Below are 14,523 nucleotides of genomic sequence, written 5' to 3' on the forward strand. Positions count from 1 at the left end.
CTGTATTAAAAGTCAAATAGGATCTTGATTCCTCTTTCATGTCTTTCAAAATGCTCAAGTACACCATGAAACTACCAAAGAGACAGAGTTCACAGGGTTTCCCACACTGTTTTGGCCTGTGGTGCCCTTTCTGACGGAGAAGGAGATGGCACCCCACTCCCTACTCTTGCCTGGAAAATCCCATGCACGGAGAAGCCTGGTAGGCTGCAGTCCATGGGGTTGGGAAGAGTCAGACATGACTGAGCGACTTCACTTTCACTTTTCACTTTCATGCATCGGAGAAGGAAATGCCAACCCACTCCAGTGTTCTTGCCTGGAGAATCCCAGGGCCCCGTCCTGGTGGGCTGCCGTCTGTGGGGTCGCACAGAATCAGACACGACTGAAGCGACTTAGCAGCAGCAGCAGCAGCCCTTTCTGAATAGCCTCTCACAGAACACATTCTGTAGATATCATACTGCATAATTGCTGTTAAACACTAAACATACCCTGCGGTAAAAGGAGTAGAGTGTTCAGTCGCTCAGTCATGTCCAGCTCTTTTGTGACCCCATGGACAGTAGCCCGTCAGGCACCTCTGTCCATGGAATTTTCCAGGCAAGAATACTGGAGTGGGTTGCCATTCCCTATCCCAGGGGATCTCCCCAAGCCAGTGATCAAACCTGTGTCTCCATTGGCAGGTGGATTCTTTCACACTGAGCCACCTGGAAAGCCCTAGGTGTAGAAGAACCATAATCGATTTAATCACTTCCCTATGACAGAATTCAAGTAATCATTATCTTTAATGAATTCCCTGCCTGCTTTGTAAAGTTCCCATTCTATTTCTAAAGGAAAATAACCGTCTTTCAATAATTCTAAGATGCACGCTTTCTGCCATTGAAACATTTCAGAAAACCATATGCTTCTCAGCCAGGCAGTCTTGACGCTCTTGCCATGTGTATGGACATCGACATTCACCGAACGTCAGGGAGTGTTCTGAACACAAAAGAGGCACACCCACTTCAAGCAGTGCTCTTGTGCCAACAGCCCTTCTGGTGGCATGGAGCAGTGATTTGCAAACGTCAGGTGTCCTAGAACCTCCTGGAATAATAGCAAAGAACATGGAAGCCCAGGCTTTTCAGAATTAAGCATGACAGGGCTCTGTCTTTACCACTTTTCGAAGTGATTCTAAAACTGGCCAACTTTTGTTTTCTGGGTTTTTTTGGCCAAGCTTTTTTTCTTTTCTTTTCTTTTTTTTTTTAACCTAAAACCATTTGTTTCATTCTAAATCCAATCACTTTCACAACAGTGAAAATTAGTGACTGTTCAAGGCATGCCACTGTACACGGTGTTATTTTCTGACTGTGGTTGGGACCTGGTCTTGATCCACAAAGGTGGCAGGAGAGGTTGGGGGACCAAGAACATAGAAACACACACAGAAGAAAGGAAAACTACCTTGGCAGAGAGGCAAGGTGGTGGGTGAGTCTGCAGTCGGGTGAGAAGGGGCCCCCTGGAGGGGCTGGGCCAGCAGTCCTAAATCGGCTCTCCTAGCCCAGCTCCTGGCAGAGGGCAAGTGGGGACCTGCAAGTTTCAGGTTAAAGGCCAAGTTTTTAAAATTACCACTAAACAGGTGACAATACTGTATGTGTCATGGGGAAGGAGGGTACCTAAATGTCATTCAGAGGAGTTGGACACTGAACGTGAGGAATTTTAGGGATATCTTAACTACTTTTTCTCTCTTTTGTGTGCCCAGAGTGAGAGATGATGAGATTTACTCCGCATCCATTTAAAAGAACTCTTCCAACAAATAGTATTCAAACATAAAATGGAACATTGTGTCACCAGTTTATTGGCAAGTTTTTTTTTTCCCTTTAGAGGAATGTAAAATAAGGATATGTCTTATGATTTATGAGTCCTTCATTTTGCTGGCAAGTCTTTGGCACCTGATCTAATACCTCACATAAAGATGTTCAATAAAGGTCTGATGATAAAAAGCCATCAAAACACCCAGCTCAAGGAGTTGCTCCACTAAAATGTATTGCCTCGGTAAATGTGTCCCAGAGTTACCTTCCTAAAGTACAAATATGGTCACATCTTTGGTCTTTTAAAAACTCTGTTATGGCTTCCCATTTCCTGAAAGACCAAAGTCCTTAACAAGTAGAACAAGGTATTTCACAAACTGCCCAACATCTGCCTTTTCAGTCTCATTGCCTTTCACGCCTGCCCCAGCCCATGTTTCCGCCACACTCAACTAAGGTCCTACAAACTTCACACTTGCTCTCTTGTCCCTGAGCTGTCACACGGCCTCTGCTGGCTGTCCTGTTCCCCAGTTCCCAGAATGAAAACCCCCTCCTAGTCCTCTTAGCCCAGGCCGAGTACAGCCCCTAGTCATTCTTCTCTGGCTCCCTGGGCATAATTGTCCCTAAGAGCAAGTCCCATTGTAACATAACTACTTGAGTCACTTGTATTTTCCTCTCTCAGAAGGAGAGCTGTAATTTAGTAACCTGACACCGGATGAGGTTCTTGGCAGGTAGTACAGGTTAGAGGGATGTTTGTCACGTTGCATAGAGGGGCGGCCATGAAGGAAGATACAATTAACCCAGGACATCCCCAGCCTGTTCATTCATTCAGCCATCATGTTTGTTTCTGCGTGCCAGGTGCTATGCTAAGCAACAGAAACAGGGTGACGATGAAACAGACATGATTCCTGTTCTGATGAAATGAATTCTGCTCTGGGTAGATTTGGTAGAATAATTACCATTCTGGATTCCAATTCTACCCTGAAAAAAGGGAGCTCCCATCCAGTATTCTGCATGCATGCTTGCTAAGCCACTTCAGTCATGTCCAACTCTTTGTAACGCCATGGACTATAGCCCACCAGGCTCCTCTGTCCATGAATCCAGGCAAGAATACTGGAGTGGGTTGCCATGCCCTCCTCCAGTGAATCTTCCCGGCCCAGGGATAGAACACGTGTCTCCCGTGGCTCCTGCATAGCAGGTGGATTCTTTATCACTGAGCCACCCAGGAAGCCCCTGCAAGGGCACACAGGTTGTTCATTTCTTCTAGCTGTGTATGCCGTCCCTGGGAGGCTTTCCACTGTGCGTCTACTAAGTCTAGCACATTTTGTCATTTTGGTTTTTAATTTGTTTTCAACATTTTTCTCATTTGGTATCAAACACTTGGATTCTAAAATATGTACCAAATCATGTATTACTCAGACCTCATTATTTGTTCACTGTGATGAATAAATCTTACTGAACAGTTACATCAGAAAAAAAATGTCTAAAGGGCAAAGGGCGACCCCCATTAATTTGCATTCCTCTGAAATTTGTGTGTTTGGTGGCTGAGGGCTTTGGCAACTGCCTCTTCAGAGCTTGCAGAGCCTGCCAAGTTTCACCTTACGCCTCATGATTTGTTTCGGTGGCTCAGGTGAAACCAGCGGCATTTGTTTTAGAGTGCTTCTCTCCGGGAGTTGTTTGCCCAGGCTGACGGGGCCTCGCTACTAATTCAATAAAGTGGTGACGCCTGAGCCCGTGGTTTGCTGCGGGGTCGGGCGCTGTGCCACGTAGCCCGTAGGTGCCTGGGAGCCGATGTCTCCACAAGGAAACAACGGGAGGTGGAAAAGCCCCCTCGAGAGACACTGTTCATCTGGTCAGAGTGCCTCTCAGAGAACAAAGCCTGGCCCCTTGTAGGGGAGCAAAAGCCACCAGCCGCCTCTTTCTAGGTAGCTTTTCAAGCTTATCATTATGAAGCACAAACAGTCAAATTCCTTGGGAGCAAGTGCAGGCTTTGCTATACGGGGTTTGACGAATCTCTCACACTGTGGGCTTGATATTAGTAAAAGCCAAGGGTGCTTTTCTTTGCGGGTGAGGAAAGGCAGGAAGGGGGAGCAAGCAAGATGTATTTGCCTGGGGGTGGGGGTTACCAGGCTGAGGGACTGGTGGGTGTGGAAAGTTCCCTGTAGATTAGATTTTTCCTTTTGCTATTGGCTAACACTATTTCTTCCCCCACCTAGTACTGACACATATTAATGGACATTTTCCGATAAAGTCACACTTGAAAGCACCTGCAATTAAAGGTATCTGCAAGCCCAGAGCTTGAGAAACCTGAAATGCTTAACACAACGTTGTTATTATTAGCCAGTCAAGACCACATTCTCTGTATTTAAGCCTGGCCAAATCTTCTTTCTGTCCCTTCTGTTACAGTTTCCTCTTTCCTCTTCATCCAGAGGGGATACAGAATTTCTAGTGGGTTCTCATAACTACCAATGGAATTTACTTCTGTGGTACACATATGGTATTTTTGTGTTAACAGATTTCACTTTATATTCAGCTTTTAACAACATTTTTATGTAGCTGATATTTATATTCTTATCATTTGCCCTCTAGTAAGGTTTTGTTCGTCTGTAATCATTTTCTCATTTGTAATTCAATCAGTAAGTGGATGTCCATAAAGCCTTCACTCTGCTGGGTTTGTTTTGGTTTCAGGTACCTCTGATTTATCAAGGTCATTCTGGATCCTTATCAAGCTTAGACTTCCTCAGAGGATATGAAGGCATTGATTAATAGCCTGTGAGTCAGTTAGCTTCCCAGCATATATTTCTTGGAGGATGGAAGTTTAGAAATAAATCCCATTTGCTTAACAGAGGTACCCCACGCCTCTTTCTAATCCCATCCAGGGTAGTTGTCACACTTCCCATCTTGGTCCCACTTAGAAGCACATTTTTCATGTTATTGCTAACATATCTAATTATGCAAGATTTAGAAAAATTCTTTGGCATATTCTCTGTGTTGCTAGGAATTAGAAAATTCAGTCTAAGCTTTATAACAGTCTATACTATCCCATTAAACAAACCATGCTCAAGGTCTGTTCTCTTAGTTGTACAAAGAGCCTCTTTGTTACATCAGGAATGGGGTCCCTTGGAAGACGGTCACCCAGCTGCAGAGGCTGTAGGGCTGGGTGTGACTGCAGAATATTGCTTCAATCAGCAGTGATCTTGCTGAATTTTTACAGCAGTGAAGGAACCAGATTGAGAAGGATTTCTATATGGGAAATAAGGGATACGTGGCTTACTATCAGGACATAGGAAAGCAGTAAATGTAGGGAAACAACAAACTTCTCTGAAAGTACAGAATGTTTCTAATACTCTCTACCAAAGTAGCCTCTTCATAACACTAATCATTATCATCTTAGTCTAGAACTTAATAACTTTAGTTTTAACTTTGTGTCTCATCAAGTAATCTTACCTTAAATCTGTTTTTGTTCTAAACACTTGTTTTATTTCATTTTTTAAAACTTTTTTATCTTAAAAACAAATAACTTCAAACTTACAGAAAAGTGCAAAGAATAATAAACTGGAATACCCTTCACCTAAGATTCACTATTTGTTTGTATTTTGCCACATCCATGCTAGCCTTCGATAGATGGATGGATAGATGTATACATAGGTTTACATAAATCTAGTCATCATCTATTTTTTTTTAGTTTTTATTTTTAATATTTATTTTTTTATTTGGCTGTGCTGGGTCTTAGTTGCAGCATGTAGGATCTAGTTCCTCAACCACGGTTTGAACCTGGGCCCCCTGCATTGGGAGCTCAGAGTCTTAGCCACTGGACCACTAGGGAAGTCCCAATTTTTATTTTTAATTGGAGAATAATTGGTTTACAATGTCATGTTGGTTTCTGCCATACAACAATGTGAATCAGCCATAAGTATACATATGTCCCTATCTGTTCTTATAAGTGGTAAATTGTACCATGAACATGCACACATAAGACGAATACATTAAAAAAAGACAAATATATTAACTATTATGCATTATTATTCTTTCTGCTGAACCATTTGAAAGTACGTTGCACAGTCCATGGCCATTTACCCTAAATACTTCAACATATGTTTCCTAAGAACAAAGACATATATTTTAAAAATCATACTATAATACAGAATGGGAACAACACTATTAAATATCACAGAGTCCATATTCAAATGCACGAATTGTCTCCAGAGTAGACTTTATGGAATCTTTTTTCCTGATCTAGTGCCCAATCCAGGATCACACGTGGCTTTCAGTCTGTCTCCTAAGTCTCCTTTTATTTGCATCAGCTCCTCAGACCTTTTATTTTCATTTTTAAAGACACTTATTGTTTTCTTTCTAATTTTACAAGCAATATATGTTCACTGCAGACAGCAGTTCCTCACCCTTTCTTTTTCTTTAAAGATACTTGCTATTTTAGAGATAAAAGTAATAGTAATTTTGAAAGGCACTTTTGCTGACAACATTTTAAAAGGCAAATGTGATTTATATGACTTTAGATTTTGTTTTAGAAAATCATTCTTCATATTGTAGTGTGGCAGTATACACATTTATACTGAAAAAAATTTCAAAATTAAGAACGTGGATTTTTACCCACATTCTTCATAATATAAACCAAAATAATTGGCAGTGAATTACTGGTCTCCCCTTATATAGGATAACTTATTAAGTATTAATTATGTACCAAATTTAATTATAATGTTTAAATATATAAAAATTTAAAAAGCACTTTTCACAGACATTTTGTTTAAAATTCTACACTAAGACAAACCTCAATAGAGAAAACAGGCAAGAGCTATGAACAGGAAATGAATGGAAGAGATGATTCAAAAGACCACTGAACATGAAGAGAAGTTCGATTTCATAAGTAACTAAAGAAATGCAAATTAAGATAATAACAGGTGACTGCTTTGTACCTATTATATTGGCAACATTTTGAAAGCCATATAATGCCAAGGGTCCCTACTCTAGCTGGCATTGGAATCTGATTTAGGGCAGGCCAGGTATACAGCTACTAGCAACTTATGATGTATCTCATCTGGTTCAGAAAGATGAGCTGGGAAAATCCTATTTGTTTCTTGGGACCCTGTATTTAGCAATGAGCAAGTTAGAAGGGAGAATAAAAGTCAGATGAGGCAGAGCAGAGCCAGAGGGCCAGAGTGATGCGTCCGGGCAGTCAGAGCAATGAGAGGAGAGGCTTGGGGCAGATGGTGAGGCCTGATTCTGCAAAGAACACAGCGCCCCACCACCCACCTCCCATCCCCCGCTGCACAGAGTGATTTGTAACAACTAACAGAGGGGCCATGAGGGAACCATGGAAGCAAAATGATTCATCTCAGTTCCTGCCTGCTTCCCAGTTCCTAATCCTGTGCAGCTTTGGGGATTCTCTAGCTCTCTCCTTCAGTGGAGTATAGTGGGGGTGTATTGGGGCAAGAAGACAAGACAAAAGAAGACCTTCATAATTTAAAAGGAAAATGACTTCAAAGATGCTTAAACTTAGCTAAACAATCAATCACATGTGAGGGTAGAATAAAGACATTCTTGAACAGGTAGTGAGAATCCACCCTAAAATACCAGATGAATTCAGGATGTTTCTTGATAATTTTTTTTAAAAAATGCCAACATTTAATCAAAATCACTTAAAGTTTTCGGAAGTCACAGTAAGTCAGTAATGCCTGGTATTGAAAAGATGAATTAAAACCCAGATTTTACACTAGCCAGTCTTTCAACATCTGTTCAGACAGTGTTCTAGGTTGTCACTAAAAGTGTAATGAAAAATTAGAACCAACCAGTCCATTCTAAAGGAGATCAATCCTGGGTGTTCATTGGAAGGAGTGATGCTAAAGCTGAAACTCCAATACTTTGGCCACCTCATGCGAAGAGTTGACTCACTGGAAAAAACTCTGATGCTGGGAAGGATTAGGGGCAGGAGGAGACGGGGACGACAGAGAATGAGATGGCTGGATGGCATCACCAACTCTGTGGACATGAGTTTGAGTGAACTCCGGGAGGCCTGGCGTGCTGTGATTCATGGGGTCGCAGAGAGTGAGACACGACTGAGCGACTGAACTGAACTGAACTGAAGTATGATAAATAAGATGTGGACTAGGTTGGCCTCAGGGTGTTGATGGAGCAGTAGAAGAGTCAGACAAGAAAGGAAAACTGCTAATAATCTAGAGCGCATGACAAGGATGTAACAGTAGAAGGAGATTCCAAGTACAGTGGAGGCAGAGAGAAGACCACTGCAAATCCACCCAGGACTGTCTTTAGGGAGGGGGTCTATCTGAGCAAGGTGTGGAAAGATACAGTAGGAAGCAGACTGGGATGCAGGCAGAAGATGCTAGGCGGATGAACTTGATGGAGAAGCTTTTGTAACATCTGCAAGGTCAGGAAGCAAGGAATGGGATGTCATTCAAAACTGCTGAAACATGGGGAGTGAAGAACAGAACCTGAGGCTGAAGTGGAAAGCAGGGGCAAGTTCAGGAGCAGCAAACTCAAAATGACTTAAGGGAAAGGAACTCAGATCAGGGAAGGCTGAAAACAATGTGAGGTGGGAACAACCCACTGACTTTTCTTCAGCAGATGTGATAAACTGAGCAGGCTCAAACTGACCGAATGTGAATATGCTTGAAGACAGAATGAAAATGGGACCCCCAAATCTGCATGCACAGGATTCTTATGCACAGTAATGTTGGTAATTACTACTGAAGCAGGAGTCCTAAAGTGGGGAGGGAAACACAATACTTACAAAACAGTAAACCGATGACTACCAGCAAATGAAGGAAGTATCTGTGCTTATAACTGCAAAGTATTAATACAACTATTCCAATCAAGTTGCTAGAAACAAAAAGAAACAGGATGGTGTCTTGAAAGTATGTCAAATAGAATATGACTGGTGACAGTATTGAAGGGTGGGGATTTTACAGAAAGTATAAATGGTTCATGGTGTGTATTATGGGAACTTCCCTGAAGAGGTGAAATTTTAAGGAAGTGTGGGATGAGATCCATCTAACTGAGGAAGTAAAACTACTCCTGCTTCTAAGGTAGTTTTAAAGCAAAAGAGTCTTAATTTGGTTTGGATTTTCTAAAGTATTTTAATATTACGAATAAATCATAAATGAGTTAAAGAGTCATTTTCCACAGTAGGAGACAATAGGCATTTTTAGAATTTTATTTTAAAGTTTGTATTACAGAAAAGTATATTAAAGTAATTAAATACATGGAGTCCATAAGTAACACCTCATTAAAATATCCTAACTGGTTTGGTTATTTTGGCCACATATAATGAGTCAAAGGACTTTGTTTCAGCTGAGAGGCTACAGACTATCATTGAAAAACAGAAAGTATTGATATAACTGCCCATATTGCCAGTCTCCTTGAGGCTATGAGGAAGGTAGACCCCGTTTTGACAATGGTTTCAATTACTGTTGCTACGGTGATTTGCATGTTATTAACCTGGATGGACACAAATCTATGTATTGAGAAGGGCTCCCCTGGCTCAAATTCACATGGCTCCGATAACAGAAGTTCCTCCTGAAAGGTGAAAACTCAAGAGCACTTGTACCATGGCTGAACTATTGAGAATGACCACAGAAGCTACCCTCCTCCCAAAATGATGAGTTCGATGAAAAGAAATTAACAAGCTGTGTCGGGGCGCCGCACGTGATCAGCCGTGCTTGCTAAGTCTGTCTGTTGGTTGTTGCTATGACTACGAAAAGCCAGTGGAACCCAATGAGCTGTCTGCAAGCAGTTGCTGGGAGGACCAGCCATTTTACTTATGGAAAACAGGGTGGCATATTCTGCCGAGCTTTACCCTGGAAGGAGCATTTTTTAAAAAAATCTATTTGAGGGAAGAGAGAAGCGGTGGGCATGTTAGTATACAATTAGCACGGCCAGGCATGCCTGCCAGCTGCCGTTTGGACAAGCTGTTGACTGCTTTTCCTAGTAGCTGATCTGAGAACGTGGAATGCAAGGCGATAACGCTGCCTATCTGCTATCACACAGCAGGAAAGGTTTTTGTCTTGGGAAGGCTCGCCTGGCCTGCAGTGTTATCTCGGCAGCTCTCTAGCTGCTTACCCTGAGAACTACTGACCCCGCAGGAGGTGTTTCCGGCTGCAAACACCGGTCCGCTGCGTGGCTGTTGCGTATGAGTGGCAGGTCTGAAGAAGCAGGTGTGTGCTCCGATGGGCACTGGACTGTAACGCGGGCAGACGCGCTCGGGTTTACCTGCTTCCTGTTAACAGATTGTTGGCTCAGAGAGCATCTGCCTGCACACTGAGGCCGAGGCTGAGAAGGAGGGTCCCCGTGTAGCCACTTGACTGACAGAGGTAAGCCTTTTTGTCCTTTCTCCAGCACAGCATAACAATAACTCTGGGCAAAACTTCACCTGGACGTTTACATTCATTGTTGGTTCTTTGACTTTACCAAGGCAACACACACACATAAAATAGTATCAGAGAAGAATTTTTTCTAGAAATCATAGTGATTTTTAAAAAAAATTCCTATATGCCTCGGGGTTTTAGATAAAAATTGCTGTTCTAACACACCATGATGGCTTGTCCTTTTGGACAACCTTCATAATCAACAACCTTTCTCCTTGAGAAACAATGGAGGCTTTTATAACCTGCATTTTGACATACATTAAGACAATTACATTGAAAATCAGGGCTGGAAAGCTGTGAAGAATTTATTTTTAAGCCTCTGAAATGATGTATTTAACTCTTAACACACCTCTATATATATTTACATTAAGGAAGTCTGTCCCTATGTAGGTCATAATCGCCAGTGGATCATGTCCCCTGCTTACTCTGAGCAGAGCCTTGGTGTGCTGTTTGATTTGGTTGGGGGTAGTTGTAAAGCAAATAGTGTAGGTACTGGAAGCTGCTCACACATCCTCCCTGAGTATCATGCATGCCACGCTAGCCCAGAACACAACACCCTCATTGTGCGCCTTAGCTTGGAATCCAGGCAAAGAAAGGAAGTGAATCGCTGCATTGAGTTCAAGCACAGCATTACTATGTGACAGTAAAACTTCTTTTATTGCACAACTTTTCTCACAAACAGATAGGTTTCAGAGAGAGAGAGTGAAACTAAAAACACAACACTCCTCTGACAGATGTACTAATATTTGCAGTGGATGTTTGCTAGCCATTGCTCCATGATAATAGAACAGATTTTGAATTGCAGTAGGAATTGCTCCTTACTGAGTATAATCTCTTAGGAACAAAGCTGTTACTGTGGGTTGAAATTGGTTAGTCAAATCAAAATTCCTGGTGAGGAAATGATCAAATAATGATTAAGTTCTATTTTAGCAACATTTCAGCTTTAGGTAAATCAGTTCTGTTGTTGGTCTATCGGAAAATGTCAGATCATTTACAATGCTATAGAAAATATTTAAGGAAAAATATTGTGTTGAAAATGTAGAATAAAAACCTGTAAGTGCTAAAGATGAAATCTACCATGAAGTGTAAAATAAATGGGATCTGAGATCTACTTCTAAGAAATATATCTTTATTTGCTATCCTTTTACCAAACATGTGAATGACATAGGATACACCTTTTAAGTATGATAATATAATTTTCATAGTTATGTATGAGTGTACATTACCTGTTTCACAAATATAGCAATGTCATTATGCCCTCAGATAAGAGAGTTGTAGAGCACAAGGAGAATAGTTTAGAAACTTCTGTTCTAAATGTCACCAATAATCAAGATACAGAAATATTCAAAAAATTCAAGATATAAGCAATCTCAGTCCAGAAAATCATCTCCAAACATTTAAGGATAAGAGCTCTAACTAGGAATATTGTTTGTGTGTGTGTGTGTGTGACAATGTATCGGATAAAACAGTGAGGTGATAGCGTTGCACTTCACTTCCGTTTAACTTTCAAAGCAAAGTTGAACTAACAGACTTAATTTTGAGTGAAATTTTATAAATAACATCAGCCAAGAAAGTGAGTCTGCCATAGCAAAAGGAAAGGTGGGAAAAGTCTTTCATCAACTTAATTCCTGTTGAAGCTTTGCATGGCCAAAGGAATTTTTAGAATTAACACGGTGAAAAGCCCAGCAGCAAGAGAGGATCTTGTATTAGATTTTCTTGGGGGAGTTTTTAGAAGAACCAGGTGTGACATACTGAAGGTTGAGGTCTCCTGTTGCCTTTGCGTGCCACCATATGTGACGGGAGTCAGATTCTGGGAAGAGGGACACACAGACTTTATACCTGTGCTTTCTTCCCCTACGTTAATAACCTTTTAGGTGATGTGCTCTGAAAGATTAGCAGTCTAAGTCCACTACTGCACAGCACATCTGCATAGTTACGAACACAACAATTTTGAGAACCAGACACAGAGATGTAAATCCCTATTTTTCAAGACTCCGCACCTTTTACTGTTTTCTGCTACTTCCCAACTCACCTGCTAACAACAGCAAATACTTTGTAATTTCCCAAATGCACTATACCAAACTTTGGCAAAGCCTATCTCCTCTGCATAGATTTTTTCTTTAAATCACCCCCACAGCGGCAGCCACCTAGAATGTCTCCCCTGACACTTGCTCACCTTCTGCTTCAGCTCCATCCGATCTTATGTCCGTAGTGCTGCCCACTACACCCGATTACCCTTGTCTCTGCTCAAGGGCTTACAGAGTATTACTGACCTCTGAACGTACTTTGTCGAGTGTCTAGAACTTGGCATTCTGACATTGTACTGGTAACCTCGACTTCACTGTTTTCCTATTAGTTACCATAAATATGGGCTTGATCTCGAAACGGAAGTCCTATTATCAATTATACTGCTTTTGATCAGAGAAATTCAAAACATCTAAAAACAGCAAGGAGCCTTTAATTTCCCTGATTTGAAATTGTAGCTTCAAGATCACAATTTAATAGAAGGAATACATGTCCCGTAATACATCAGAAATTTTACAATATGTAAGTTTTAAATAAAACCAACTTAAAAGCTTTAATATCTAGAAGATACTGTTTTACTACTGTAGCTATTATAGAATTTGCGGGGGAAAATAAGCACAATAAATATCCCTATTAGAAATATGCTTTAAAATCAGGTCATTTAAAATTAATGTTGAATTGATGATGATGATTAGTAGTTGATTATAAAAATGTTAGTTATGGAATTGTTTTCCATACTAAAGTCAGAGGAAAGTAGAGGCCATGAACTTGGAAGAAACCAAAGGATTAATGCCTACAATAGCAGAATTTCTTTTGATTTTCCATGTAAACCTGAAAGGTTAAAGATAATAACTAGTTACCTTATACTTTTCCATAACTTGAGTTCCTGGGTGATGGAGAGAATTGTTACACTCTTTTACAGGTATGCGTTTGGTTATAGAGACTTCCCACTCTTTTTTCTATATTAGATGGCATGCTTGTTATTTTTTAAAGCCTAAATTTTTACAGTCTTTTTATGGAAAATTTATCACAAATGTTGTGATAAAAATAAGAATTTATCAAAAGTTACATTAAGAATGAATAAATATATAATCCCTCATCTCTAAGATACTCACCTAAAAAGCAAAGGTTGGAATTAATATAATATGAATTCTTGTACATAAAAGCAAAGATTATGGAATTTAAAATATCCAAATGTTTGTAATTACTAAGCCAAATATTTAGGAAACCACCTAAATTCATATTTCATTTTTTCACACTGTTTTCCAGCATTGAACTTTATAATCAACGTAAGATATATAGTAACTCTTGAGTATCTTGCTGTCCTTTAAAGGCTTATTTTTACTATCTTCTAGCTATTATTAATGTATAGTGTGCTAATTAAATAATAGCTAAAGTTGAAATTGGTTCTATTCGTCTTAAAGACTAACCATGCTTAATCAATTATTTTATATTGTATACAGTAATTAGATTTCAGGAAACATGATTCCATAGTATTTCTGTATCATTTTTAAGATTTGCTTTTTTAAGTAACTAAGTTGAATGTTGACATACTTATATGTATGTATGACACATAAGTATGTTGAGGTTCAAATGAAATGAGGGCGCTCCTTGCATTTATAATGAAGTAATATAATATATAATTGTATTAGATAATTTTCTAAAAGTTCCTCAAATAATTTAATAATAGATGTCTGTTAAATTCTAAATTGTTACTGCAAAGAATTATATGGAGATTTTCAAGATCTCTTTATCTACATTTCTGAGAAAGTTAAGACATATACATTTAGCTATAAGGGAACACATCTATAATTAATTGAGTTCTAAATATTGATGGATAAGAACCCTCATTCCAGATTAAGTTCATTTAAGATGATCTTATTTGATATATGACAGAGAATCATCAAAAAGAGGGTTTTATTTTGAGTTTAAGCAACATGATATATCCATATAGAACTGTATTATACTTTACCCTAGTCTTCAAAACAGAAGTTTTGTCAACCAAGAATTTAGTCAAATGTTTCTTCTTCCCTATACAGGTCTGATATGATTTAGATCCAGGATTAATTTTGCACCTTTGAAGAGAATTATTTGAGCCAAAATCCAGAAATCTTTCAATTTTCCTAACTAAGCAAAAGTCTCACTTTCAAAGAAAAATTTTCTACCTCAAAAAAAAAAAAATCTAGCCATACTCTCACTATATTTCTTAATTTTGTTTATCCACGTTAGAATTTAAGAAAATTTTATTTTTAATAAGAACATTATTTAAAAGTTTTAGTTATATTTTTGGTTTTTAATGTACACTGTTGCCTACTTAAAAAAATTTGGAC

The 14,523-nt window shown here is 39.6% G+C and overlaps 2 protein-coding genes across 30 annotated transcripts in view; one reads left to right on the forward strand and one right to left on the reverse strand.

The window, feature by feature from the left end:
- Positions 1 to 14,523, reverse strand: part of TLR3 (toll like receptor 3) — a 447,684-nt gene that overhangs the window by 196,961 nt on the left and 236,200 nt on the right. The window lies entirely within an intron of this gene.
- The window catches only part of SORBS2 (sorbin and SH3 domain containing 2), a 215,682-nt gene continuing 210,448 nt past the window's right edge, over positions 9,290 to 14,523 (forward strand). For 3 of the 11 annotated variants that reach the window (XM_088832573.1, XM_088832572.1, XM_088832574.1), the window contains exon 1: positions 9,290 to 10,114. The gene's annotated coding sequence lies outside the window, so the exon portion shown is untranslated. The remainder of the gene's footprint in view (positions 10,115 to 14,523) is intronic. The other 8 variants (XM_088832579.1, XM_088832582.1, XM_088832580.1 and 5 more) reach the window with 4 other exon arrangements.

Source organism: Moschus berezovskii, chromosome 26, assembly GCF_049115385.1.
Source record: "Moschus berezovskii isolate FMDL1 chromosome 26, NW_MosBer_1.0, whole genome shotgun sequence".
In the NCBI taxonomy this organism is placed as follows: Eukaryota; Metazoa; Chordata; class Mammalia; order Artiodactyla; family Moschidae; genus Moschus; species Moschus berezovskii.